Source organism: Halichoerus grypus, chromosome 6 (assembly GCF_964656455.1).
Source record: "Halichoerus grypus chromosome 6, mHalGry1.hap1.1, whole genome shotgun sequence".
Lineage (NCBI taxonomy): Eukaryota > Metazoa > Chordata > Mammalia > Carnivora > Phocidae > Halichoerus > Halichoerus grypus.
Genome location: NC_135717.1, coordinates 511,589 through 539,311, shown reverse-complemented (window position 1 = coordinate 539,311; position 27,723 = coordinate 511,589). Strand labels below are relative to the sequence as shown.

Sequence of the window (27,723 nt, the reverse complement as noted above, 5' to 3'; positions counted from 1 at the left end):
CAGGGGGAGTGGGAGAGGGAGAAGCAGGCTTCCCGCTGAGCAGGGAGCCCAATGTGGGACTCGATCCCAGGACCCCGAGATCATGACCTGAGCCGAAGGCAGACGCTTAACGACTGAGCCACCCAGGAGCCCCTAAGTATCCAACTCTTGATATCGGCTCAAGTCTTGACCTCACGTAAGTTCAAGCACTATGTTGGGTTCCACCCTGGGTGTGGAGCCTACTTAAAAAAATAAATAAATAAAGTTTTGTTTTTCAGATTGTCATCTGAATTTCTCTGGAATGACTCTGGCTAAAAATATTCTCTCACACACTCACACACACCCTCCAAATTAAAAATAAACAGGAGCGCCTGGGTGGCTCAGTCAGTTAAGCGTCTGCCTTCAGCTCAGGTCATGATCTCAGAGTCCTGGGATTGAGTCCCTCACTGGGCTCCCTGCTCAGCGGGAAGCCTGCTTCTCCCTCTCCCCCTCTCCCCACTCATGCTCTCTCAAATAAATAAATATAAAAAAAGACCCCACATGGTAGTGATATGATTCATAACCTACTGTTGAAAAATCTATGAAAGATAACACTAAAAATAAAGACCGGCGTGGACAAAAAATATTTATGTGTAAATGACTTTTCTATAAACTAAACCAAAAGTACTTTGATTCATACCATTTTCTTTGAACCAGTCCAAAAAAAAAATTTTTTTTTAAGTAGGCTCCATGCCCAGTGCAGAGCCCAACACGGGGCTTGAACTCACAACCCTGAGATCAAGACCTGAGTGGAGATCAAGAGTCAGATGCTTAAGTGAGCCACCTGGGTGCTCCACAAATATTCTCTAAGGAGTTAAGAAACACAGAAATAAAAAACCCTGTTTACATTATAAAAGTTATACTGCCTACTAATTTCAACAAACACCACAAAACTCCTCCATTTTAAACATTTCAACACTCCTCAGTCCTTCTCAGAGACCTAGCCCAGCTGCCCGCGAAACACACTTCAACAAGTGCATCCTCATGTGGCAATCTATTAACGCACACTTCAAGCTCTTTCGACAGATAAAATTAACTCTGGCATTACCCGTGTGCTTGTCCACCTGTTCCCCTGCCTGATCCCCCGAGTGTCTACTCTGGCCAACACTGAAGTCCAGGCGCAGGCCAGTGGGAGAGCAGAACCGGGCGTCTTCTTGCTGCGTCCCCTCCCAGCAGCACAGCTCCCAGCGCTCCTGGGCTTCCTGGGCTTCCGGGGCCCTTGGCCCCAGCCCCGCCCTGGCAGCGTCTCACAATGGCTCCTGACTACCCTGACGCTGAGCACTCACTCACCAAGCAACCATGAAATGCTGGGGATATAAATGCCCCATAACCGTCCTCATTCTCCAGAGTGGACACTGGACTGGGTTTTTATTCCCTATTAGTTACTCACTTGATTAACAAAACCCAATCTTCCCAACTTCATTCCCAAAGTGACCTTTCACCTTAACATTCTGCAATAACTGCATTGCCTACGTTATTAAACCCCAGCAAAAAGCTGTCCTAATCGCTCATTTCCCCCAACTAGGCTACAACTGGTGTCTGATACATCCTTAGTGACTACATCCCTGAAGTTTACAGAGGTCAGTGTTACAAACAAGAACTGCAGAAGCCCTGAAGCCAATACCTGAGCGCTTACTTCCACGATCAGGACCATGACACAGAGACATCAGAGCCTGCGGCTAAGGACAGGGCAGAGTCCTCAGATCTGGGCTCCAATCCCAGCTCCGCCTCTACTGACTGACTGACAAGGGCCACCGAGGACCCAGGAGCTGCAGCCGATGACTCAGCACAGGAGAGCTACAGGGCCTGAGGAAGACATGGGCGAGAACTCACAGCTCATTTAAAAAGTTACATTTATATGTGCTCACATTTTTAACCACCTGAAAGAGATTTTGGTTAATTTCTAATGCATGAGGAATGGTGTTTTCAGAAGCTAACAGGAGGTGCAGGACCAGCTACAATCCTACAACCTGGTTCTTCCCATCAATGAGCCAGATGACAAAGCTGAGCCATACCACCTCTAGCCAGGTTTCAGGCAGGCCTTACACCACAATTTAAAAATAAATTTAATTTTGGGGTGCCTGGGTGGCTCAGTCGGTTAAGCGTCTGACTGCTGATCTCAGCTCGAGTCTTGATCTCAGGCTCGTGAGTTCAAGCCCCGCTTTGGGTTCAGCGCTGGGCATGGAACCTACTTAAAAAAAAAAAAAGAAATTCCTAAATAAATAAATTTAACTTCTTGTCTCTGAAATAAATCCAACCAAAGAACCAAGCACAGCTCCTGGCTATCACGGAATCCCAGGAACGACAGGATCCCAGCACAGCAGTGACTACATCAAAAATCCAACCGGTGAGAACAGGGAGACACAAGAGACAGTGGCAGACTTCCGATAAAATGTGTCAGGAGAGGAGACACAGATGAAATGCCCAAAGAGGACACCCTCCAGAGAGGACCAGTGTGGACAAACACCAGACTCTAGAACGAACACCGGGCAGCATGGCTCTGGAGGAAAGGAAGACAGGAGGGGCCAGGGCACGACACACACGCTTACTTCTGCCAACTCATTCTGATTTCACTCCTCGAACCACATGAATTCTATGTCATGTTCTCCAGTGAAGCGCATCTAAGTACAAAGCTATATGCAGAGCCCGGCCCCAGTTTCATGAGACCCGTGGCCCAGGGGGTGTTCTGGCCACAGCTTAGTCCGCAGGCCAGAAAACCACTTCTCCCCTGGAGAAGCACAAGAGGACCAAATTCAGGCAAAGCAAAACCTGCAAAGAGGCAGGTGGATGCGGAGGCTCCACCACGCAGGACTCAGAGCTTCCGAAGGGAGAGGGGACTGCTGCTCTCTTCCAAGCTTACTGCAGCACAGAATTCCTGGATGTGACGGTGAATGGTCCTGGAATTTACCTAGGTCCTTCTCTCCACTGACTCTGCTCTCTCCTGTTTTCCCTCCCTCTCTCCCCTAACACTTGAAATCACTCTTGAGTTCCCTCCATGAAATGTGAGCATTAAATACAGAGGATGAAAATGAAATAAAGTGGAAAAAAGGATGACATGAAATCATGTGTGCAGGGCAGGGCCTGGCACACGACGCTCAACCGTGAGCTTGAATATTTGGTAGGATGAAGTTACACAGCCTATGCTCTCAATCCTTCAAACATGGATTGTTTTTCTTCCGAGTGAGCAACCCCCGAGATGGAGCCCGACTCAATCCCAGGCCTAAAGGAAAGGCAAAGGCCATTGGCAGCGCGGACAGCTCCAATGGGGAGCGGACAGGTGGGAGGAGCACCAGCCCCAAACCTCTGTTAGAAGTATGTCAGAACTCTGAACAGCAAACTGCAACTCTGATTCTAGATCCACTGCTAACTAAACTGAGTGCTAAGCATTTTCAAAACGCTGCTCCCAGCCTCCACGTCCATCCCCGTAACACCAAAGCCTTCCTGCTGGTTTCAGGGCCCTGCCTCTACCAGCCCCAGCCTGAGACTCAAGGGAAAGCTGATTTGCACTCACACAATAGTAGGTGAAAAAGCAGATTGAAAACGTCTTCAATGGCATCAAAAAACCCTGAAAAGAATCTGAGGTTGACATTTTGCAAACACATGTGCTACAAAAGAGGGGCCCTGTCCAGACTCCATTGTCCTCAAGAGTGTTCTGCTCTGGCTGCTAGGACCTTGTCATGGCAGGACCCAGGCCCAGAGCTCCAGGGTGGGACTCTCCCCAGCTGGGCAGCCTGGCAGAGTGCATGAGGGTACCTCCTCCGCCCTGGTAAAAGAGAGCTTCTTCAGGACGGGCAGCGTCAGACTTTGAGCTGCCACGCCTAACCAGGAAAAGCACATATCTTAGGGGTCACAGGGCCGAGTGCAAGCATCTGCGAGCAGAAAAGATCATTGTCTCCTTGTATCTTGTTCTACTTGTGGCTAAGAGAACACACATGCTAGCAAGCACAGAAGGAGAGGGCCTCTGTTCAGGCTGAACTTTGGTTACAACCTAAGGAATTAAGTATCTTTACAAACATGCAGTTCTTAGTAGGGCTCTAAAATCAGAATTTAAAAAAACGTTTAAAGAAAGTTATAAAAATAAAATCAGAGTTAAGATTTTTTTTTTTAAGTAGGCTCCCCAATGAGGAGCTCGAACTCATGACCCTGAGATCAAGAGTCGGAGGCTTAACTGACTGAGCCAGCCAGGTGCCCCAGTTAGGCTTCTCCTTCAATGCCCTTTGAGTACATACTGCTATATGGACATCATACAGTAGAGATGAAAATATAAAGCTGTTGTGTTCTTGAATGCTTTAACCAAGAATGAATTTTAGTTCTGTGAGCACATATAATTTGAATTTTTACTATTTAGAATGTCTGTACTAATCTAGTAACAATCTAGAAAACATGCCTGAAAAATCTCAAAAATTACAAGTCACGCAAGGGTTGAAAACAGAGCTTCAAGGAAACGGCAAAACCAAAGACACAGAAAAAACTGTAACATCTCTGAAATAATATTAGCACACAACATTTTCTTAGGAAATGCTATCAGTTCTGAAGAAAAACTGGAAAAAGGAACCTTTTACCCCCTGGAGACCCCAAGTAGCATCATCTAGTTGACAGTTATGTTTATCAAGCAGTGCACAAAGCACTGTTTCTAGAGACGAGCAGGTTACAAATCAAACTTTCTTTCAGCTGATTTAGTCACTGACAAAGTGGCTGAGACAGAACGAGCCCAGGCAGAAGAGGCCAACGCCGCCTTCCGATCAGAAATCCTTAGAAACGACCTGCGGCGGGTCCCCCTGAGGCGAAGGTCAGGAGCGGCGGCTCTTGCCCATAACCTGTCCACGGGGACAGAAGCAATCAAAGGGGACAGCGACAGACAAGACGCTCCTCCCAGCTCTCGGCACAGCTTCAGACGCCGCCATCTGCCACAAGTGCCCTCCCACAGGGACGCTGGACGCTGACTGCACACGGCTCCTGCTGGCCTGCAAGCCTTGGCGCGTCTGGCCAGCAGTGGGCGCCCCGCTGGCCAGGCAGTCCCTCAAGGACCTTCCAGAGAGGTACCAGGGGCCATGTGCACGCATATGCACACCTGACCAACATTCTACCACCGCCCTGGCCGATCCTTATCACCCGGAGGGCAGCTACACTGGGTGTTTTCCTTTGTCACTCCTCGGCAAAGAGGATTACTTTTCAGAATAGAATTCAAGGTGCCCCTTTAAAACTTAGAACTAATTTTTTTTTTCCTTTCAAGATTTTATATAAATTCAAGTTAGTTCACATATAGTGTAGCATTATTTCAGGGGCAGAGTTTAGTGATTCGTCAGCTGCATACAACACGCGGTGCTCATTCCATCACATGCCCTCCTTGGTGCCCATCACCCTAGAACTACATCTTAATGTACCTCTTCTGCTCAATATTAATCCTGTTAAAACTAAATAATGTAGAGACCAATAAAAACATCAGTTATTTTTGCCTACATATTAAAAAAATCATAATTTGGTCTAAGACCATAAAAAAGATCATAATTTGGGTTAGAAATGAGTGTTTTCCAAACGTCATGTTCAATGTAATTACTTCTACCATATAAAAATAGGAATTGGCGTTCATCTGTTTTTATCTTAAGAAATAAAATAATGTTAGTTTATGAAAAACTGTGATTTATACTAAACGAGAATCCTAAAAATGAACTGAGTAAAACACTGAATTAGACACAAATGACTAAAACAAAAATACTTGAGAGCTTCACAGAATGCTACAAGTTACACATATGTGTGTGTGTGTATATATATATATATACTTGAATATCTTTTTAAACTTGAAGGAAAAAAACACTAAACTTAATGGTAAATTATAGAGACTGACACTTCTACTCCTCACTCCCTTCTGTACTGTTCAACATTGTTTTTAAAGAGTAGGTGTTAGTCTTATAATTTCAACAACTAACCCAATAACTATTATTTTCCAAAAACAATTTTTTTTGGTCTTCATCTGTGGAGCAGTATGGGGGCAGGCCGACCCGCGGGGTCCATTCGAGCTCTTTTACTCAGCTGTGCGAACCTGGGAGCAGAGGACAATGTACTCACACCTCCGTGGTGCCATCAACTGGGAATACCAACCGCCCCCACGCTCAGAGCATTACTGCAGGAGCCAACCGGTGAGTACACCTGACCTGCTCGGCGGGGCTGGCACTGGATAAAAATACTCAATGAAAGTTAGTTATTATCAGCAGCAAGTCTGTACTGAAAAACAGTATCCAGCCAAGATAGGGTGCTTCTTCCCTTTGGGGGAGAATGATGAGACAACAGAAGAGATGTAGGCTGGATGGGCTTGTTTACGTAAGAAAATAGCTCTGACTTTTAGGGAAGATAATTACTTCTTTTTGTGAAGATACGTTATCACACACTTACATCTCCCGATGAAAAGTGCTCCAGATCTTTTTAATAAAAAACCCACTGCCTCTGACAGTGGTATTATCCTAGTGTTTCAGCAAAAGCCCAAAGTCAGGTTATTTATTTTGTACACGTTAATATAAAGGGTCTTTCTTCTGAGAATCCACAAAGCATGACAACATAGTTCTACTGTATTTGCTTCAAACCCAGGATGCACTAAATTTCCTTACAAGTAGCACGGTTACAAGGACTGCCCAGGACGCCATTTCTGTGGCGAAGATGCTATCCCCGGCCAACGCCTTCAAGCAGCAGTGCTGGGCAGTGACTCTCTGATGGGGCCGCTCCTGGCCCTGGGAGGGCCAGACTGTGTGTGACGACTCTGCCTCGGGAAGACCGGGGGTGCTGCCTTTTTCTTACCGTTTGACAGGACACTAACCATACGTATCTCATCCGTGTCTGGGATACCCCCCTTGTCACTGAGCCAGCCTCCGGTGACTTGGGCTGCACTGTCGGCTGTTCCTGGACCCTCCTGTCCGGCTCAGAAAGGCCTCCTCCAACCCAAGAACACACGAACAGTCTGTTGTGGATTCTATTACTGACCTGACTCCTGCATCCGTCTGTAACTCCTCTGTATATAGCGAGGTAAGCATCTGATTATACTTGAGCATCTCTGCTGGGATCATCTACGAATAACTAAATCCAGCATGTCCAAATCACCTCTCAGGCTGCTCCTCCCCTCCCAGTGGGTCACCACCTCTTCCTTCTGGTTCCCCTTGCTGCTCCATCTCCTGCTGGCTTCTAGCAAGCACTCCTGACTAGTTCCTGCCCTCCAGCCTTGCCCCCTCAAGCCAGAATACTGCCAGAACGGTCTGTCTACAAAGAGATCGACCACCTCACTGCCTTCACATCCTACCATGGCTCCCTAGGACTCATATATAAGACCCAAGAGACAGACTGCACCAGACCCTCCATCCAGACGTCCCACTTCTCCTCTCCATCTCCCACCAATCCAAAGGGGAGCTTCACTGAGGGCCTGGACTCAGACAATCCTCTTCTCTTTGCCCCATGTACACAGTTCCTATGCTCTTTCCTTGTCTGGGAGGCCCTCCTGATTCCCCATCCTCATTCCCTTGGTCTCTTTCCATCCCAAATGCTCCTGGCTACCTTCTGCCCGACCTTAGAATTCAGCTGAGTTTCCACGTCCAAGAAGCACTCCTGGAGCCCCAAACCCAAAATCCAAGTTAGCTGCTGGCTTTAGCACTCCCCCAGCACTCACCACTCCACAGAAACTGTAATAATTGCTTACTAATGAGTCTTTCTCTCTGACAAGACCTCGCACTCTCTGAGGGCAGCGCCCAAACACCACTTGAATAAATCAACACTATGTAGGTGCCTGCACAGTGGGGAGGACTCACTGCTATGCGTGCTCCTTGCTTTGCCTTTAACCTGAAAATCCAGTCTCTGCTGCTTGTCTGACCACACCTGGCAAAACCGTACTGAGAGCGATACAAACGTGTGATGAGCAGAAAAGGTCATGCACACCTGGGCCTCCTTATTCTTTCTAACGGATTCAAAGTGCTTCTCACCTGTGCTCATTGGATCGGAACAGTTGTCTCATCTGTGCTTTATTATATCTAACTATAATTGGGAATGAGAATTAGGAACAGCAATTACAGGCTTTTATTTGTACTGTAAACACTTAAATCCACACCAGTTCTCAATAACCCTTTTCATGCTCCATCCTCCCAAACATGAAGCAGCAGGCTCAAAGTCAGTGTCTTCTGGTATTGAAAAGGTTTGCAGCGTAAGTAGTAGAGAGTGAAGAAATCATCAATTTGATCTGTTTTCCATATTCTAGATATAGCTCACATCATCCAATAATATTAATTGAAGATCCAACAAAATACAGACAATGACTGAAAAACAAAGCAACCAGGCAAAGCACAGCTTTGTTTTCAAGCTACACGTGTCCCCGGGGGCAGCTGCTCATTCCCCATCGGGAGTAACTCATCTATACTTGAGCACTCTCCCCACCACTTACATCGAGGACCTGCAGCTCTATACTGCACAGTCAAGAAGCACGCGTCACATAGCTCTTAGCTCCTAAAGTAAAACTTGCAACCGATGACCATTCACTGAGTGCCCCTATGTGACTAAATGAACAAAGCACCCAGATAACAAGCATGATTGGTGACACATGTGATTCAAACTACAGAACTGCCTAATGAACGACACAAGTTCCTCAACAAAGTGGAACCAATCACAATGTACGTCATAAGCAGTAACGGTGTGTTCCATATTCCCATCTGCCAGTCCTGCTTATTGTGGCCCAATGCAAGCAAACGGTTTCAAAAGCACATAGCAGATCCAGTCTCCTCTACCTGAAATCAAGACGGGTGAGCAATCCAAAATAGCAACGAGTTCCAAATTTGGGAATGGAGGGGAGCAAGAAAGAACGAGCACAGCTACCCCACTGAACTGTGTGCAGCACGTCTCAGCTCCCACATCACTCCTGCTTGGACACCACCATTGTCTTATTCCCATCTGCCCTGGGAACCTACATGTGGGCGTTCCCCTCCGCGATGTGCTCAGGACGACCTCCCCTGAATCCCGGTGGGTCTCAAAGGCACTGTGACTCCCTGCGCTCTTACCTCACCTTGAAATATTTAGGTAGGGGCAGGAGTTGCAATGCTAAAAGATGGTTCCATCCTGTGTCACTTCTACAAAATAATGTTGCCTGGCATTTGTACTGTAAGCAAATCAAATTGGCTCTACTTTCAGAATCTGGAGACCATCTGATCATCATAAATTCAGAACAAGGAAACAATGGCTATGAGCAGACACTCCATCAAATGCCAGTATTCTCTGAAAATAGGTCACCCAGGAATTTCCAGTTAAAAATGGTACACTGAACAAAGACGGTAGCTCCCACTCTCTTGATACCCCTCCTAAAAAGAGATTTTTTTCCTAAAGGCACATAACCACAGAGCAAAACAAAAGGAAGAAAAGACAACAGCAAGAAACCTAGAAGCTAGACTGCAAATGGATAAACGAAAACACACCTAAGCCAGAAAAAGCTGAATCACAAGCTTACAATGAGGAACACTGAGAAACAGTCCAACTGTCATCATGGAACCCCCGAATGGTTACAACAGTGGCACTTGTCTCCATTTGGAAGAGTATAGACTGGAGCCCAAATACAGGAGGAATCGAACGCTTAAAGTCTGTTTAAAAGCAGTTAGGCAAAACCACATGATCACCTCAATCAGTGCAGGAAAGCACTTGTCAAAATCCAACACACTTTCATGATAAAATGTTCGGCAAACCAGAAATAGAAGGGAACTTCCCCAACCTGATAAAATGCATTTACTTAAACCCACAGCTCACATCATACTCTACGGTAAAAGACGGACAGCTTCCCCCTAAGATCAAGAACAGAACAAGGATGTCTACTTCCAGCACTGCCATTTGACATGGTACTGGAGTTCCAGCTGGAGCAGTTAGGAAAGAATAAGAAACAAAAGACAGCAAACTGGAAAGGAAGAAGTAAAGCTATCTCTACTCACAGATGACATGATCTCATATACAGGAAATCCTACACAATTCACAAAAAACTATAAAAGCTAACAAATTCAACAAAGATGCACATTACAAGATCAACACACAAAAATCAGTTGTATTTCTATAAACTAGCAATGAACTGTCTGATTTGCCTGCTAATGGGTATGGGGTTTCCACTAAGGGGGCAAACAGACAGTTCAGGAACTAGAGAGCGATGATGGTTGCAGAGCATACCGAATGCACCTCCCTACACATCAAAGGAGCAAATTTTATGTTGTGTATTTCACCACAGTCACAAAAAAGTAGTAGTTAGCCTTCCTGCCTTCCCTCAAAAAAGACTGGAGGAAAAAACCAAGGGGTCTCGGGGCACCTGGGTGGCTCAGTCGGTTAAACGTCTGCCTTCAGCTCAGGTCATGATCTCCAGGTCCTGGGATAGAGCCCCATGTTGGGCTCCCCACTCAGTGGGGAGCCTGCTTCTCCTCTCCCTCTGCCACTCCCCCTGCTTGTGCTCTGTTTCTCTCTCTCAAATGAATAAATGAAATCTTAAAACAAAAACAAAAAACGAGGGGTCTCTACAGCAGAAGAGGAATCCTGAAGCTCCAGGATGTCCTCCTGAAAAGGGAGATGAGTGAGCACTTCCTTACTAATTTTTGAGGGTCACAGCCACACTCTTCTACCCAACTTTGCAAACAAGGCAGGAGAGTGGAAAGCCCTTGAAAATATAAAAAGCCCAATAAAAGGACCTAAAGTTAATACTGCTGAGGGTTCCTCCAGGAAGCCCCACTCATATCAGCCAACAGTGAAAGCACCAGAGCAGGTGCACAGAACTTCCCATGGACAGGGCACAGTCCCACTCTCAGATATATATGCTCAACCAAGATTACCCAACATTTCAGAAAAGACAGACCGAAACAAGCAAAAAGTGAGGTCACGGAAGAAGAGAATGAGACACTAACTGCATCTATGAAATAAGAAACATACTGCTGAATTTTAGAGGAAAAAAACACCAAAAAACCTCTGGGAAGGTTAAAATACGATGGCTAAAATAAAATGCTAAATAAAGGAGAAAAAAAGACTGGGGAAATCTCCTGCAAAGTGAAACAAAAAGACAAAAATTGAAAACGGGAGAGATAAAGATTTTATTTTTAAAAGGTAGAAATAGGGTCCAAAAGGTCCAATGCCCAAATAATAGTATTTCCCAAACACACAGAAAACAGAGAACTAAAACAAGTGTCAAAGAAAACAGTGAGAGAAAATCCCCCAGAACTAACCATCATGAGCTTCCAGACTTAGAAGAACTACAGTGTCCCACGAAATGGAAGAAAATAAACCCAAACCCAAGTTTCCGAGCACTGCAGACCCTGGGAGTCTGTACACACGGGGTTGAGACCGAGAGCAGCACTCACTTGGGCAGCTCGCTGGAAGCTCTGAAGACAACAGAGCACCACCTGGAATGCCAGGCCGGCATACTAGAGTGCTCGTGGGGCGCACGAACAAGTCCCCGGGCCCCCTCCCCACTGTTCCTGAGCGCTGTGCTACCAGGTGGGTAGCGTGCACTCTACACTGGCTCACACGTGCCGGCTGAGGGTGAGGGCCCCACAAACACTAGGCCCCGCCCGGCCCGCACAGGTGCACAAGGTGCAGAAACTCTTTGATCCTGTAGGAGGGCTGCACAACAGGTCAAGGGGGCGGGCGCCCCACCCCCACCCGGGACTCCAGGGAGGCCGAGCACCCCGAGTACGAGCCCGGGACCCTGGTGGGGGTCAGGGGAGCGGGGAACGGAGGCGCCCGGGTGTTGGGGGTAGGGGGGGCTCCCGGGTGTTGCATGAATGTGGAAGGCGGGGGCTCCTGGGTGTTGGGGATGGCAGGGGTCGGGGCGCCCAGGTGTGGGGGAGGCTGGGGCGCCCAGGTATTGGGGATGGCGGGGGTCCGGGGCTCCCAGGTGTGGGTGAGTGGGGGTGGCGGGGGCACCCAGGTGTTAGGGGTCGGGGGTCCGGAGCTCCCAGGTGTGGGTGAGTGGGGAAGACGGGGGCTCCCGGGTGTTGGGGGTGGCGGGGGTCCGGGGCTCCCGCGTGTGGGTGAGTGGGGAAGGCGGGGGCGCCCGCGTGTGGGTGAGTGGAGAAGGCGGGGCGCCCAGGCGTTGGGGGCCGGGGGCGCCCGAGTGTGGCTGAGTGGGGAAGGCGGGGGCGCCCAGGGGTTGAGGGGGCGGGGGTCCGGGGTTCCTGGGTGTGGGTGAGTGGGGAAGGCGGGGGCGCCCAGGTGTTGAGGGGGCGGGGGTCCGGGGCTCCCGGGTGTGGGTGAGTGGGGAAGGCGGGGGCTCCCGGGGGCTGGGGGGGCGGGGGTCCGGGGCTCCTGGGTGTGGGTGAGTAGAGAAGGCGGGGAGCCCAGGGGTTGGGGGGGCGGGGGTCCGGGGCTCCTGGGTGTGAGTGAGTAGAGAAGGCGGGGAGCCCAGGTGTTGGGGGGCGGGGGTCCGGGGCTCCCGGGTGTGGGTGAGTGGGGAAGGCGGGGGCTCCCGGGGGTTGGGGGGGCGGGGGTCCGGGGCTCCCGCGTGTGGGTGAGTGGGGAAGGCGGGGGCTCCCAGAGGTTGGGGGCGGGGGCACCCAGGTGCTGGGTGAGTGGGGGAGGCGGGGGCTCCCGGGGGTTGGGGGGGCGGGGGTCCGGGGCTCCCGCGTGTGGGTGAGTGGGGAAGGCGGGGGCTCCCAGAGGTTGGGGGCGGGGGCACCCAGGTGCTGGGTGAGTGGGGGAGGCGGGGGCTCCCGGGGGTTGGGGGGGCGGGGGTCCGGGGTTCCTGGGTGTGGGTGAGTGGGGAAGGCGGGGAGCCCAGGTGTTGGGGGGCGGGGGTCCGGGGCTCCCGGGTGTGGGTGAGTGGGGAAGGCGGGGGCTCCCGGGGGTTGGGGGGGCGGGGGTCCGGGGCTCCCGCGTGTGGGTGAGTGGGGAAGGCGGGGGCTCCCAGAGGTTGGGGGCGGGGGCACCCAGGTGCTGGGTGAGTGGGGGAGGCGGGGGCTCCCGGGGGTTGGGGGGGCGGGGGTCCGGGGTTCCTGGGTGTGGGTGAGTGGGGAAGGCGGGGAGCCCAGGTGTTGGGGGGCGGGGGTCCGGGGCTCCCGGGTGTGGGTGAGTGGGGAAAGCGGGGGCTCCCGGGGGCTGGGGGGGCGGGGGTCCGGGGCTCCTGGGTGTGGGTGAGTAGAGAAGGCGGGGAGCCCAGGTGTTGGGGGGCGGGGGTCCGGGGCTCCCGCGTGTGGGTGAGTGGGGAAGGCGGGGGCTCCCAGAGGTTGGGGGCGGGGGCACCCAGGTGCTGGGTGAGTGGGGGAGGCGGGGGCTCCTGGGTGTGGGTGAGCTGGGGAGGCGGGGAGCCCGGGTGTAGGGGATCCGGGGCGCTGGGGTCGGGGGCGCCCGGGTGGGGGCGGGCAGCGACGACAGAGGTCCCCGGGTGCGCACGCGTCCCCACAGTCCCGCCGGCACCCCGGCACGCCGCTGACGTCGGGCGGAGGGGACGCCCCGAGACAGACCTGCTGCAGACTCGGGCCAGGTGCGGGGACGCGCAGGGCCGAGGAGGGGGCGGCGGCCGTTGGCGGCCCAGGCGGGGCCCGCGGCTCGGCCCGTACCCTCCGCCCCCGGCCCGCAGCTACCGCCCGCCGTGAGGGACGCCCTAGCCGCAGTCCTGTCTCCCCAGCCGACCTCGCTCCGGGCCCCCCCACCCCCGCCCAGGAGCTCACCTGCCTCGCGCCACAGCCACCACAGACGGCGCCGCCGCTGCCGTCCCAGGCCTGGTCCGCGCCACCCAGACCGGATCCGGAGAGGAGCTCTTGCGGACGCCAGCCAATCAGGGGCCGCGCCTGGGGGCGGGGCGGGAGCAACGCGGACTTCCACCAATCTGGAGCGCGCCACCTGAAGCCCCCTCGGCCAAGGAGAAGGCGGCCTGTCTAGGAGCCCGGCCAATCGCGAGCTGAGGCCGAGTCCCGAGGCGGAGAAGTGGGCGGGGCTGCGAGGCGACGCGCCGGGCCGTACGGCGAGGGGGCCGTACGCTGCGGGGGCCGTACGGCGGAGGCGGGAGAGCGGCCGCGGGGGGAGGGGCCGCGGGGGGGTGGCTTCAGGCCACCGTCCCCGTACCGCTGCCCCCGCCCCGCGGGTCCCGCGCCCCAGGCCCTGCAGGGCCGCTGGGGGCGGTGGTCGCTGTAGGGCGGGGCGGGAGCCACTGCCGCCCCCCCTTACAGGAGGGGAGACTGAGGCTCCGGCGGGCGGGAGGGCCCCAGCGAGTCCTCGCCTCTCCGCTCGCAAGCGCACGCAACGGCCGCGTCTCTGGGGCAGCGGTGGCGCGTTCGCCGGGAGCGAGTTGTGGGGGTGGGGGGCTGCTGGGCCGAGGGAGCGGGGAAGGAGCCGGGAGAAGTGCGCTGTCCTGTGGGGGGACGCGCGCGCGTGCGGTAGCGGCCGGCCAGGTGGCCGCACAGGTAAATGTTTGGTCCCGGGGGGGCAAAACTATTCCTGGCAAAAACAACAAAAACAGGGAGGGACTTATTTAGGATTTAACAAGCAAGACGGGATGCTCAGAGGAGTGAGAAGCAGTTGAGAGCAGGGATAAAGCTGCCCCCGTGCGCGCACACAGTGCCGGGAGGAAACCCGCAGTCCTCTGGGTCTTGTCCCTGCCCCCCGGGGAGAGAGGCCGAAACCAGGGACGGGCCCAGCGGCGCTAACTCCAGTGAGCACCTGAGCGAGGGACGGGTTCCCCACCTGGAGTCCGTCCTGGGACCCACACCACCCTTACTGGCTGCACCTAGTTTGTGCTCGCTTCATCTGGACTCACTGGCTGGAACTCGTCTGTCCCAGTGAATTGGTTTGCGTGAGTCCCTCTGCCACCATCGCGGTGCGAGCCCCTTCAGCACATTAGCAAGTACTCTGAGAGCACCGAGGCCACCCCGCAGGAGACTTCTCAGTGGGCTCCGTTAGCGGACGACCGGGCCCTGCTTGCCCATCTCCCCCACTTTGCCCCCCCCCGGCTGTGGGTCAGCTACTCCACAGGGCCTTCCCCACTCACCTGGCCCGTCCGTGACCCCTTCGTTTCAAACCCAGCGCGCTCCTGGACAGCTCCCTGGGTGCATTACCCTCCTTACTGGGGTTGCACGGATGGAACAGTCACGTTCTCTGTCCCCACACTCCCGGGCAGGGCTATGCAGTAACAGCACCTGCGCGAGCCCCTCAGAGTGGTCTGGGACTGCGGTAAGCAGCTTGGAGGAAGACGCGCAGAGGCAGGGCTAGGGTGTGGGAGGCCTGCAGATGTAAATGTGGCAGGCAGGGAAGGCTGCTGCGGTGGTGAGAGGAGACCCGGAGCGAGCGAACCAGCAACGTCCTGGGCAGAGAGCACAGCACATGCCAGCGCCCTGAGGTGGGAGTTAGAGACTTTGAGGCCTTCATTCACTGTTCAAGGAAGCAGAGTATGTGTGGGCACTGGCTTCTAGATGGAAAGAAAAGGAAAAGATTCTTCAAGTGACAGTCAATGTGAAGTCACAAGGGAACATGACGTCGTAGACTTAAATTATGGAAGAGACACGTCCAAGAACAAAGCTAGTTCTGGAAAAGGAAACGGGCGCCTGGGTGGCTCAGTTGGTTTGGACGTAGACTCTTGGTTTCAGCTCAGGTCGTGATCTCAGGGTCATGGGATCCACTCACTGGGGAGTCTGCTTGTCTCTCTCCCTCCCCCTCTGCTCCTCCCCAGCCCTGCTCTGCTTCTCTCAAATAAATAAACAAAAATCTTAAAAAAAAAAAAAAAGGGAAAGAAACAGCACCTTACAGTGTCACATAAATGTAGAGGCTGGAACATGAAATGCACTCAGGAAATGACAAGTCTTTAACTGAAAACCGTATATGCTGTGGGATTCCGTGTGTTCACACACAGCACAGAAAAATGATGCCAGTGATTCTATCGAAGTAGGGGCATCGTAGATTGCTCTTCTTGTCCTATTTGATGTTACTGTATTTTGCACAATGAACTCAAAGTTTTAGAAATTTTAAAAGTTTCTAAATGTTAAACTACAAAAAAGTACTGCAACATGCATCTTGATTCCACTATCCCGAATTAACTATTAATATTTTGTCATATTCTCTTTTTGAAGTTTCATTTTTAAAGAAATAAAACTGACTGCTAGATGACTGGAAAGCTAAATGAAAAGGAACTCTACAGTGTCTAAAGGAGATGATAAGGAGAGCTTGTTTCCCAGCAGCGCAGAAGGATTTCTTAAACAAAACCTCAGAAGTACATGGATGGACCTGATTATGTCAAAATGAAAGGTGTCTGGGGCGCCTGGGTGGTGCAATCAGTTAAGCATCCAACTCTTGGTTTCAGCTCAGGTCATGATCTCAGGGTCATGAGATTGAGCCTTACATTGGGCTCCACACTCAGTGTGGGGTCTGCTTGAGATTCTCTCCCTCATGTTGTCTCTCTCTCTCTCTCTAAAATAAATAAATATAATCTTTAAAAAAAAAAGAAAAATGTTCCATAAAAGACACCATGACAAGCCAGCAGCCACTGACTGGTCAGAAGACATGTGCCATGTTTAAAACAGACAAGGAGCTACTGCTTAGAGGGTACGAGGAGCTCCTGGAGATCATCGAGAGGAAGACAGGAACACAGTAGAGAAGTGGGCAAAGGGCGTGAACAGGCAATCCACTGGTAAGAACCCTACATGCACGACAAGAATAGAAGAGATGCTTGATGGGGTGCCAAGTGGTGCACGAGTGTGCAACTCTTCATGTCGGGGTTGTGAGTCTGAGCCCCACGCTGGGCGTAGAGATGACTTAAAAATTTTAAAAATCTTAAAATTCTTTAAAAGTTAAAAAGAGATGCTTGAGCTCATTTGTGATCAGAGAACTCCTTACCACTGCACCTCTGTCTAGTCAGCAGCAGAGAGTGGATAACGCCAAGTGCTGGTGGGCAGGTGGAGGGCACCGGGATGCTCGTGCCCAAGACCCCGACAACCCGCCCCCAGGCCCACGGGAAGGGAACTTGAGCAGGGCCTTCCTTCCGAGGTGCCCATCCCCACACTCTGCGGTGGGCAAACAGGGACACTCCACTGGTCCTGCAAACCTGGACACCCTGGCAGGCGGGGTCCCAGGCAACAAGCTGGATTGTCCCAGGCCAACTGGGCAGATGGCATGCTGGTTACTTGTATGCGTCAACTGGCAGAGAGAATCCCTTTCTCCTCCACCATGTGTTCTCTCCAGGCCCACAGTGAATTGGGCGAGCCCCACCCACACCGGGGAGTGCCATCTGCCTGACTCCAGCTACTGAATCAAATGTTTATCTCACCCGGAAACACCCTCACAGACACAACCAGAATAATCTTTGAACCTATATCTGGGCTCCCCGTGGCCAGTCCAGGTCTTCTCCTGCCTTTGGACTCAGACTCAGACTGGAGCTTACACCATCGGCCCTCCTGGGTCTCCACTGCAGGATGTTTCAGCCTCCATAATCCTGTGAGCCAATTTCATATATATATATATCTCTTCCATGTGTATGCACCTCCCCTGCATACGTTCTTCCACTGGTTCTGTTTCTCTGGAGAACACAGACTTACACAGCATAACACCATTTAGGTGAGTGAAAACACACCCAAAGAGGGCTGGTGTGTAATAAGGACACTTACAGCAAGAAAGAGAGACGCCAACCATAAAATGGGTGCCTGTGGGGAAGGGGACGGCAGTGGAGTAGGGAATGATACGGAGAATAAATGGGGAAAATAAGGAGGGATCAACAATGACAGTGAGCCACAGAGGAGGGCTGAATTACCTCCCCCTTCCACCCTGGACAGGAGAGGGGGGAGCATTACACAGATAGATGGTAGTTAAATAGGTAAAAAGAAGGATAGATGATTGATAGATGATACATAAACCTAAAGCTCCCTGGTCCCCTTCTCAGCCCTCAACGTCTTCCCTCAACAGGGAGGCTCCTGGACAGATTCGCAGTAGCTCCACCTCCCGCACACAAGCAGGTTCCCACAAGGATGCACGCCCCGCCACTGGATGTCAGGTGCGCGCGGACCACCGGTGCACGGCCGCTCTGCTCAGCGTGGCCCCGCTCCCCACATTAGGCTTTGAGATAGAGCCCCTTGGTACCAAGGGCTCTAGTTCATTCCTTATGCTGGATGTATCATACTCCACAATAAGAACAGAGCAAATCTGACCCAACCATTCTTGTACTGATGGGTGTTCAAGCCCTTCCTGGGTCTCACTATTGTGAACACCACCTGTGGGCGTGTCTTCTACCCAGAAATAGGGCCTCTCAGTGCAGAGACAACATGTCACCAGTTATAGATAGACCAAAATTATCTTTATAATAAATGTTCTATAAAGAATTATTCTTTTATAATATACGTAAAGCATTTATTAAAATGTTACTAAATACACAGGCACCTGGCTGGCTCAGTCAGTGAAGCATCTGCCTTCGGCTCAGGTCATGATCCCAGGGTCCTGGGATCGAGCCCCACGTCGGGCTCCCTGCTCAGCGGGGAGCTGGCTTCTCCCTCTGCCTCTGCCACTCCCCCTGCTTGTGCTCTCTCACTTGCTCTCTGTCAAATAAATCTTTTTAAAAAGTTAGTAAATATAGGTTATGATTACAAACAGTACATTTATATATCATGTAGATATCTGTATGTATCATAGAGATAAATAAGGTGGGTTCAATATGTTTGTATATATATGAATAAATACAACTATAATTTATTTATTTACAACTACATAAATTCCAAAGAGTTAATGAAGAGAAACACCAGATATCAGTCAAGGCAGAGAAGCAACATAAGCAAACGTTCTCTGCTACTTTCCCATGTTTTGGAACTAAAAATAATTTTTCTTTTTTTTTTTTAAGATTTTATTTATTTATTTGACAGAGAGACACAGTGAGAGAGGAAACACAAGCAGGGGGAGTGGGAGAGAGAGAAGCACGCTTCCCGCCGAGCAGGGAGCCCGATGCGGGGCTCGATCCCAGGACCCTGGGACCACGACCTGAGCCGAAGGCAGACGCTTAACAACTGAGCCGCCCAGGCGCCCCTAAAAATAATTTTTCAACATAACTTCACGTCACTTAAATAAACAGCAAAGAGATTCCACTTTGCAATGTCTTAACCCATGGATGTGGAATAAAATAATGACAGGTATTAAGGATGGCAGATTGTAAGTGGTTTTTTTTCCCCGAGGGGTAGGTGGGAGGAGTGTGGGTTGGGGGGCCAGCAGCTCTGGCCTCACACCCAGCCTCAGTCAGCCAACTGGAGCTGTGTGGCACAGACCCATCCTCGGCCTCCACTATAGACAGGATTGATATGTCTGCCTGCAGGGCCTCTGGGAGCATGGAGGCAATGTGTTTGCAGCGCCTGGCCCTCTGGAAGCGATCAGTAAGTGACGTCCGTCACACAGGGATGCTGGTGGGAAATGCTGCCCTACCGCTATGCCCCAGAACAGAGACGGTCTGAGGCCAAAGCCCACTGGCGTCTGGGACAGGCAGGGGGCCCAGGACCGCCATCGTGGGCTTGCAGGCAGGTGGGTCACACACCTCCGAAACTGCAGTGCTCTGTGGGCCCAAGGCACCACCTTGCACTCCTGCAGACCAGGCCAAGGGACACTCACGACTGTCACGTGTCACGTGCGTGAGGACAAGGGCTTTCAGGGGCTTGGCTCATGTGGGGGCCAACGTCCCTGTGCTCTGCACCCAGAGCCCACTGCCTGGGTTTCTCACTTGAGATGGTGGACATCCCGGTACCAGGACCTTGCCCCTGGGAGTGCTGGTCCTCTCATGCTGGAGGCATGGCCTGTAAGGCCTCCATCCAAGGAGGAACAGGAGGAGCACGTGAGGGAGGGACAAGGACAGGCGGGCAGGAGAGCGCAGCTGGGGTCTGCTTCTCTGCCTGGGCAGCAAACAGCCTGTCCCTGAGATCTCCTATCTTCCCACTGCTGCTGGTCAGTATGGTTTCACAGCCAGGGAAACTGAGGCAGAAGCTGCACCAGCAGCCTGGCTAGAGTGGAAAGAGGAGGCAGGTGGTCTGCTCGTGGTCTTGAGAGCAGGGAAGCAGATGAGGGCAGCAAACACCTGTTTTGCTTCGTTGCCAGAGGGAAGAGTCCTTTCTTCTCCGTGAACCCGTACCTTCAGCTGTAAACAGAACCTGACTCCTGGGAGAGGAGTAAGTAAGACGGGGTCAGAAACCCAAGCCCAAGCTTTGTGCATCTAGATGATGGGGCCAACGTGAGATCAGAAGGCAGGGCTGGCGGAGAAGCCGGGGAAGGAAAATTACCAGGAGCAGGGCCTCGGGGGACACAGTTTCACTTCTCCTGGTGCTCGTTCCATGCTGCCTACCTCTGGCTCCTTCTGGGGCTGGGGGCCGGGGGGTGGCATCCAAGAAGGGAATGCTGGTCTCTGCCACCTGTGCTTGCGCCCTGCGGCTGGCATCAGCGGCTCCCCGGCCCGGGTGTGGTTTCGCACGCATGACAGACGCAGGGATTCCTAGAAGGAACCAGACAGACGGCGGTGGCCGTCCCTGCTCTGGCCCGCTGTCCCAAATTCTGGAATTCAAAGATCCCTATCGGGACGCGCTCACTCTCAACACGGGCTTCTATCTGCTTTATTCACCCTGCACCTCTGGCTCACAGAAGCCAGTGGTTGGTGGCAGCCTCATCTGGATCATGCTCCTCCTCAACACCCTTCCCCTGGCTCTCTGGCTCCGCCTCAGCTTCTTCTCAGGTCCTCCCTCATCCCTCTGACCCCTGGATGCTGAGGAGTTTGGGGCTCATCCTTGGATGTCCTATTTCTATCCAACGCTCATTCCTTTCAACATGTCATAAGCTGATGATGCCAAGATTCATGCCTCTAGATGGGAACCTCTGAATTCTGGATGCAGATGTTCTGTTACCTTTACTCCACCTCTCCTCAGTTCCTCTCTACCTTTCAAACAGACGCCCCTGACCGTGGCCACACCCCTGACATGAGCCACCACCAGCCTTTGCTCAGATGACCACAGGGGCCCCCCAGCTGGTCTCCCTGCACCCATTCTTAGCTGTCAACCCTTCTCCATCCTGTGACCTCTCCATTCACAGTCGCCGTGGCTCTCAGGTCACTCAGGGGAAAAGCCCAAGTCCGTATCCTGGTCTTGAGCAACACCCCCCCCCCCAACGTTCACAGCAGCCAAGAGGAGGAAGCAGCCCACGTGTCTACTGCAGATGATGGATAAACACGAGGTGGCCCATCCACATGGTGGGATGTCCCACAGCCTTACAAAAGTAAGGAGACTCTGACGCCCACTGCCACAGGGATGAGTCTGGAGGACACCGTGCTCCGTGAGATAAGCCAGACACAAGACAACAAACGGTGTGTTTGGTCCACTTCCGTAAGGGCCCGGAGTTGTCAGACTCACCGACAGTAGGCCGTGGGACCGGGGCTGGCCAAGAGGGGCTGGCTGAGCGGGAGCTTAATGGGGACAGTTTGTCTTGCGAGAATGCAAGAGCTCCGGACACGGCTGGCGGTGGGGGCCGAGCAACAGTGTGAATGTGCTCCACCCACCAACTACCCACTTAAACATGGTTGAGACGGTAAGTTGTGTACGATGTGTGTTTTAGCACAATTCTGTGGGCCGTCTGGAAAGCAGCCTTCCCCGGGTTCTTCCTGTGGATGCAATTCTCCCGCTGATTGTGAAACCACCTGCCTGGGGACTCCAGCCCCTTCGGAGGAGAAAGGGCAGCCCGAACACCATGACCTCGGAGCCAGACAGGAGAGAGGGAGGCTGCCCTCTGACCGGGGCGGAGGCCACCCCTGCGAGGAGTCCTCTCTCAGTTTTTATTATTCTTCCACTTCACAGGCAAGCTGTGTTGTAGGAAAAAAATGAAAAAAAAAAAACAAAACAAAACACCCCAGTATGGGGGCACCTAATATCACTTTAAAACATCACTGCAGCAAGCCATAAAAAAGAACCACTTTTCATGCTTTAGAGCATCATCTGACATACATCTCTCTTTTCTTAAACAAAACTGGAATTGTACTGTACATCTTCTTTCGTGAGCACCCCTATCGCTGCCTGGATGAATTCTCCTCATTGCATTTCCTTATGGCTGGAGATGTCCCACCGTGAATGAACGCCACCTGAACACCCACCTTTGCTCTCTGGCCCAACTATTTCCTTCAATAAATTACTGGAAGTGAGGTCCCTGGGTCAAAGGCAAGAGATATTTTGATGGCTTCTGTTCCCTAGAAGGGTCGTGAGCAGAGAAAATGACCTCCTCCTGCAGAGCACTGAGCCAGGCAGAGTCGCTCAGGCCGAGGGGCCTCCCCATGCTCTAGGCTCTCTGAGGGGAGGGATGTTTGCTACCAAGCAATTAGCAAAGTATTTTTTTTTACTAAACTTTAAAATTCCAATTCCAATTAGTACACATACAGTGTAATATTAGTCTCAGGTGTTCAATAGAGTGAGTCATCACTTCCATACAACACCCCGGGTTCATCACAATAAGTGCACTCCTAGTCCCCACCCCGTTTCCCCCCTCCCCCACCCCTCCCCTCTGCTGACCGTCAGTGTGTTTGTTCTCTATGGCTGAGAGTCTGGTTCTCCGGGAGCCTGGGTGGCTCAGTCGGTTAAGCGTCTGCCTTTGACAGGTCATGATTCTGGGGTCCTGGGATAGAGCTCCAAGTGGGGCTCCCGCTGAGTGGGGAGTCTGCCTCACCCTCTCCCTCTGCCCCCTGTGCTCTCTCTCTCAAATAAATAAATAGTCTGTTTCTTGGTCTGTCTCTTTTTTTGTTTTGTTTTGTTTCTTAAATTCCACATAGGAGTGAAATCATATGGTATTTATCTTTCTCTGACTGACTTATTTCGATTAGCATTATACCTTCTAGCTCCATCCATGTCATTGAAAATGGCAAGATCTCATTCTTTTTGATGGTTGAGTGATATTCCATTGTGTGTGTGTATACACACACACACACCCCGCATCTTCTTTATCCATTCATCAATCAATGGACACTTGGGCTGCTTCCATAACTTGGCTATTATAGATAATGCTGCTATTAACATGGCATGCCTATATCCCTTTGAATTAGTGTTTTTGTGTATATACATATATTTTTTTTTCTTGTAAATATCCAGTAGTGCAATTACTGGAGTATAAGGTAGCTCTACTTTTAACTTTCTGAGGAACCTCCATACTGTTTCCAGAGTGGCTGCACCAGTTTGCATTCCCAGCAACAGTGCATGGGGGTTCCTTTTTCTCTGCATCCTCGCTGATACCCACTGTTGCTTGTGTTGTTGATTTAGCCATTCTGACAGGTGTGAGGTGGTACCTCATCGTGGTTTTGATTTGTGTTTCCCTGATGATGAGTGATGTTGAGCATCTTTTCACGTGTCTATTGGCCATCTGGTTGTCTTCTTTGGAGAAATGTCTGCTTATCTCTTCTGTCCATTTTTTTTATTGGATTGTTTTTCGGGTGTTGAGTTGTATCAGTTCTTTATATATTTTGGATACTAACCCTTTATCAGATGTCGTTTGCAAGTATCTTCTCTCATTCTGTAGGTTGCCTTTTAGATTTGTTGATTGTTTTCTTGGCTGTGCAGAAGCTTTCTATTTTGATGTAGTCCCAGTAGTTTATTTTTGCTTTTGTTTCCCTTGCCTCAGGAGACAGATCTAGAAACATGTTGCTGCAGCCATTATCAGAGAGTTTACTGCCTGTGTTCTCCTCTAGGATTTTTATGGTTTCAGGTCTCACATTTAGGTCTTTCATCCATGTTGAGTGTATTTTTGTGTATGGTGTAATAAACTGGTCCAGTTTCATTCTTCTTAATGTTGCTGTCCAGTTTTCCCAACACCATTTGTTGAAGAGATTGTCCTTTTCCCATTGGCTATTCTTCCCTATTTTGTCGAAGATGAATTGACCATAGAGTTGTGGGTTCATTTCTGGCTTTTCTGTTGATCTATGTATTTTTGTGCCAGTACTATAGAGTTTTTGATGACTACAGCTTTGTAATATAACTCAAACTCTAGAATTGAGATGCTTCCAGCTTTGCTTTTCTTTTTCAAAGTTGCTTTGGCTATTCGGGGTCTTTTGTGGTTCCATACACAGTTTAGGATTGTTTATTCTACCTCTGTGAAAAACGCTCTTGGTATTTTGATAGGGATTGCATTAAATGTGTATTTTACTTTGGGTAGTATAGACATTTTAACAATATTCGTTCTTCCAATCCACGAGCATGGAATATCTTTCCATTTCTTTGTCTTCTTCAATTTCTTTCATCTGTGTTTTCTAGTTTTCAGAGTGTGGGTCTTTCACGTCTTTGGTTAGGTTTATTCCTAGGTATTTTATTATTTTTGGTGCGATTGTAAATGGGATTGCTTTCTTCATTTCTCTTTCTGCTGTTTCATTATCAGTGGACAGAAATGCAACAGGTTTCTGTACCTCGATTTTGTATTCTGTGAGTTTACTGAACTGGTGTATCAGTTGTAGTTTTCTGGGGGGAGTCTTTTGGGTTTTCTACATAGAGTATCATGTCATCTGGGAATCGTGAAAGTTTCACTTCTTCCTTACAATTTGGATGCCTTTCATTTCTGAGGCTAGGACTTCTGGTACTATGTTGAAGAACAGGGGGGAGAGTGGACATCCTTGTCTTGTTCCTGACCTTAGAGGAAAAGCTCTCCGTTTTTCCCCATTGAGTATGATGTTAGCTGTGGTTTTTCATGTATGGCCTTTATTATGTTGCGGTATGTTACCTCTAACCCTACTTTGTTGAGGGTTTTAACCATGAGTGGATGCTGTACTTTGTCAGATGCTTTTTATGCTTCTATTGAGAGGATCATATGGTTCTTGTCCTTTCACTTGTTGATGTGATGTACCATGTTGATTGATTTGCAAATACTGAACCACCCCTGCAGCCCAGGAATAAATCCCGCTTGAAGGTGGTGAATGATTCTTTTAATGTATTGTTGGATTTGGTTTGCTAGTATTTTGTTGAGGATTTTTGCATCCATGTTCATCAGGGATATTGGCCCTTTTTAGTGGTGTCTTTTTCTGGTTTTGGTATCACAGTAATGCTGGCCTCATAGAATGAATTTGGCAGTTTTCTTTCCATTTCTTTTCTTTTTTTTTTTGGAATGGTTTGAGAAGAATAGGTATTAACTCTTCTATAAATGTCTGGTAGAATACTCCTGGGAAGGTGTCTGGCCCTGGGCTTTTTGTTTGTTGGGAGATTTTTGATTACTGATTCAATTTCTTTGCTGGTTATCAGTCTGTTCAAATTCTCTATTTCTTCCTATTCCAGTTTTGGTAGTTTGTATGTTTTTAGGAATTTATTCATTTCTTTCAGGTTGTCCAGTTTGTTGGCATATAATTTTTCATAATATTCTTTTATGATTGTTTGTATTTCTGTGGTGGTGTTATTTCTCCTCTTACATTTGTGGTATTGCTTGAGTCCTCTCTCTTTTTTATGAGTCTGGCTAGAGGTTTATCAATTTTGTTATTCTTTTCAAAGAACCACCTTCTGGTTTCATTGATCTGTTCTTTTGCTTTTTTTCGTTTCTCTATCATTTATTTCTGCTCTATTCTTTATTATGCTCTTCCTTCTGCTGGTCTTGGGTCTTGTTTTTCTTTTTCTAGCTTCCTTAGGGAAATGTTAGTTTGTTTATTTTGAGATTTTTAGAACAGTTTTATATTTAACTTCAAGGAGCTTCTTGAAGGGTATGGAGGGCACCCGGTGAGTGGCTCCTGTGCAAGCAGGTGTGGTGTTTCAGGAAGTACGCAATGGCGTGAGAGGGCCTTCGGGTAATTGCGGTGAGCCGAAGATGACAGAAGAGAAAGCAATGAGAGTGATCCATCTGCACCCTAATGGACCCATAACCACTGCACTGGGGCCACTCAGGGATTCAAGCAGCGGAGGAGTGGGGAGAGCCAGACCGCTCCAACCTCACTCAGGGTGCGACACAGGGATGGGCTCAGCCACGGCAGTACTGCCCACTGGGGCCCAGTTAGGGCACCATTTCTGGTAAGATTTAGTTTGTAGACACGGCTGGATTCACAGCAGCGTAAGTGCCAAGAACACAGGACTTTATATTTAGTTTTACATTTGTACGTATTTAAGAAAGTTTACATGGGGCGCCGGGGGGGCTCAGTCGTTGGGCATCTGCCTTCGGCTCAGGTCATGGTCCCAGGGTCCTGGGATCGAGCCCCACATCAGGCTCCCTGCTCAGTGGGAAGCCTGCTTCTCCCTCTCCCACTCCCCCTGCTTGTGTTCCCTCTCTCGCTGTGTCTCTCTCTGTCAAATAAATAAAATATTAAAAAAAAAAAAGAAAGTTTACAATTAAAATAGTTTAAACACCCTGGGATGGAGGTGGGGGTCTGTGAAGATGATTTTCCATTTGAGAGGGGCCATAGATCACTTTAATTTGAGGATGATGGGTCTGGGGACTTTTGTGGGTCTTGGTGGAAGACGTCCTCAGGAAACCCCAGGGGCCTGTTTTCCTGGACTGTGTCTTCAAGTGGGTTGCTTCCAGTCCTGCAGCCCCTGCCCCCTGAGCCTGGCCCAGAAGTTCAGTGAAGTGCCTGCCAGATGAGCACCTTTCCTGTCTCCCGAATTATCTCCCCAGCGGTGACGGCCACTTCAGCTTCGACAGAAGTGTAGTGCGTCCCCTTCCTGCAGAGACAACCCCCAAGCCCTCCCCGCCAGTGCCCTCTGGGCTGTAGCCGCAGGGGCACCCAGGCACCTGGGACGAGCTTAAGGGACCGAGGTTTTAGAATGCCAACCCGGGACAAAGACATTCCAGACCTCACCCCAAAACACAGCACTATCATAGAAAAGAATTACCCACGTGTGCTATCTCTGCACATAAAAAATGAAAATAGGTGTTTCTTTGAAACCATGCATTATTTTGTATTACTTACTTTCCTGTTACATTTAAACAAAACAGGACTAGTTAACCACAGGACTAGTTAACAGTGCAATTAGTAGTAATGAATAGAAGAAATCATGAAAAAATTGTATAATGTTTCTTTCTGTCTTCCACTACAACACATTATTTTACACTTAAAAAATCTTTTATTGGATATTTAAATTTTGGAGACTATGCTATTATGTGTTCTGAAGACACATACACGTACAGTTTTCTGTTTAACTGAAATTTTTGAGGTAATTGTAGACTCACATGCAGTTGTAAGAAATAATACACCATTTCCACCCCAATGGTAACATTTTGCAAAACTACAGTATACTGTCACAGCCAGGAGACTGACGTGGATGTAATCCACCCATACATTCAGATCTCCCCAATTTCACTTCCACTCCTGGGTGTGTGTGTGATGTGTGGTTCTGCAGATTTTTGTACCTGTGAGGTTCTTTGGGCAGTTTCAGCCCCACAGGGGTCTCCCCTGTAAACTTCTATAACCACCTTCACCCCCTGCAGCCCCTGGTCCCATTTCCCCCCTGTCCTTAACCTCTGGAAACCACAAATCTGCCCTGCTTTTCTACAATTTTGTCATTTCAAAAATGTTGTATAAATTGGGGCACCTGCCTGGCTCAATGGGTGGAGCATTCTGACTCTTGATCTCGAGGTCATGAGCTGTTCAAGCCCCACCTTGGGCGTAGGTTACTTAAAAGAAATGTTACATAAATGGAATCACACAGGACGTAAGCTTTTGAGGTTGGCTTTTTAAACTCATCATAGTTCCCTGGAGATTCATCCAAGCTGTTGTGTCTATCCATACTCTGATCCTTTATAACGCAAGACTCTTTAAAAGGAGAACAAAAATACGGTAAGACCAATTAAGGGGGT

General features: G+C 50.2%; 1 protein-coding gene across 10 annotated transcripts in view; it reads right to left on the bottom strand.

Annotated features, from left to right (window-relative positions):
- The window catches only part of SUN1 (Sad1 and UNC84 domain containing 1), a 53,975-nt gene extending 38,841 nt beyond the window's left edge, over positions 1 to 15,134 (bottom strand). Inside the window, exons 1-2 of one of the 10 annotated variants that reach the window (XM_078074197.1) lie at positions 13,665 to 13,754; positions 1,643 to 1,824 (exon numbers count right to left, since the gene is read on the bottom strand). The gene's annotated coding sequence lies outside the window, so the exon portion shown is untranslated. Of the gene's footprint in view, positions 1 to 1,642; positions 1,825 to 13,664; positions 13,904 to 14,980 lie in introns of those variants that run through there. The other 9 variants (XM_078074196.1, XM_078074198.1, XM_078074195.1 and 6 more) reach the window with 9 other exon arrangements.
- Between the last annotated feature and the right edge of the window lie 12,589 nt (positions 15,135 to 27,723).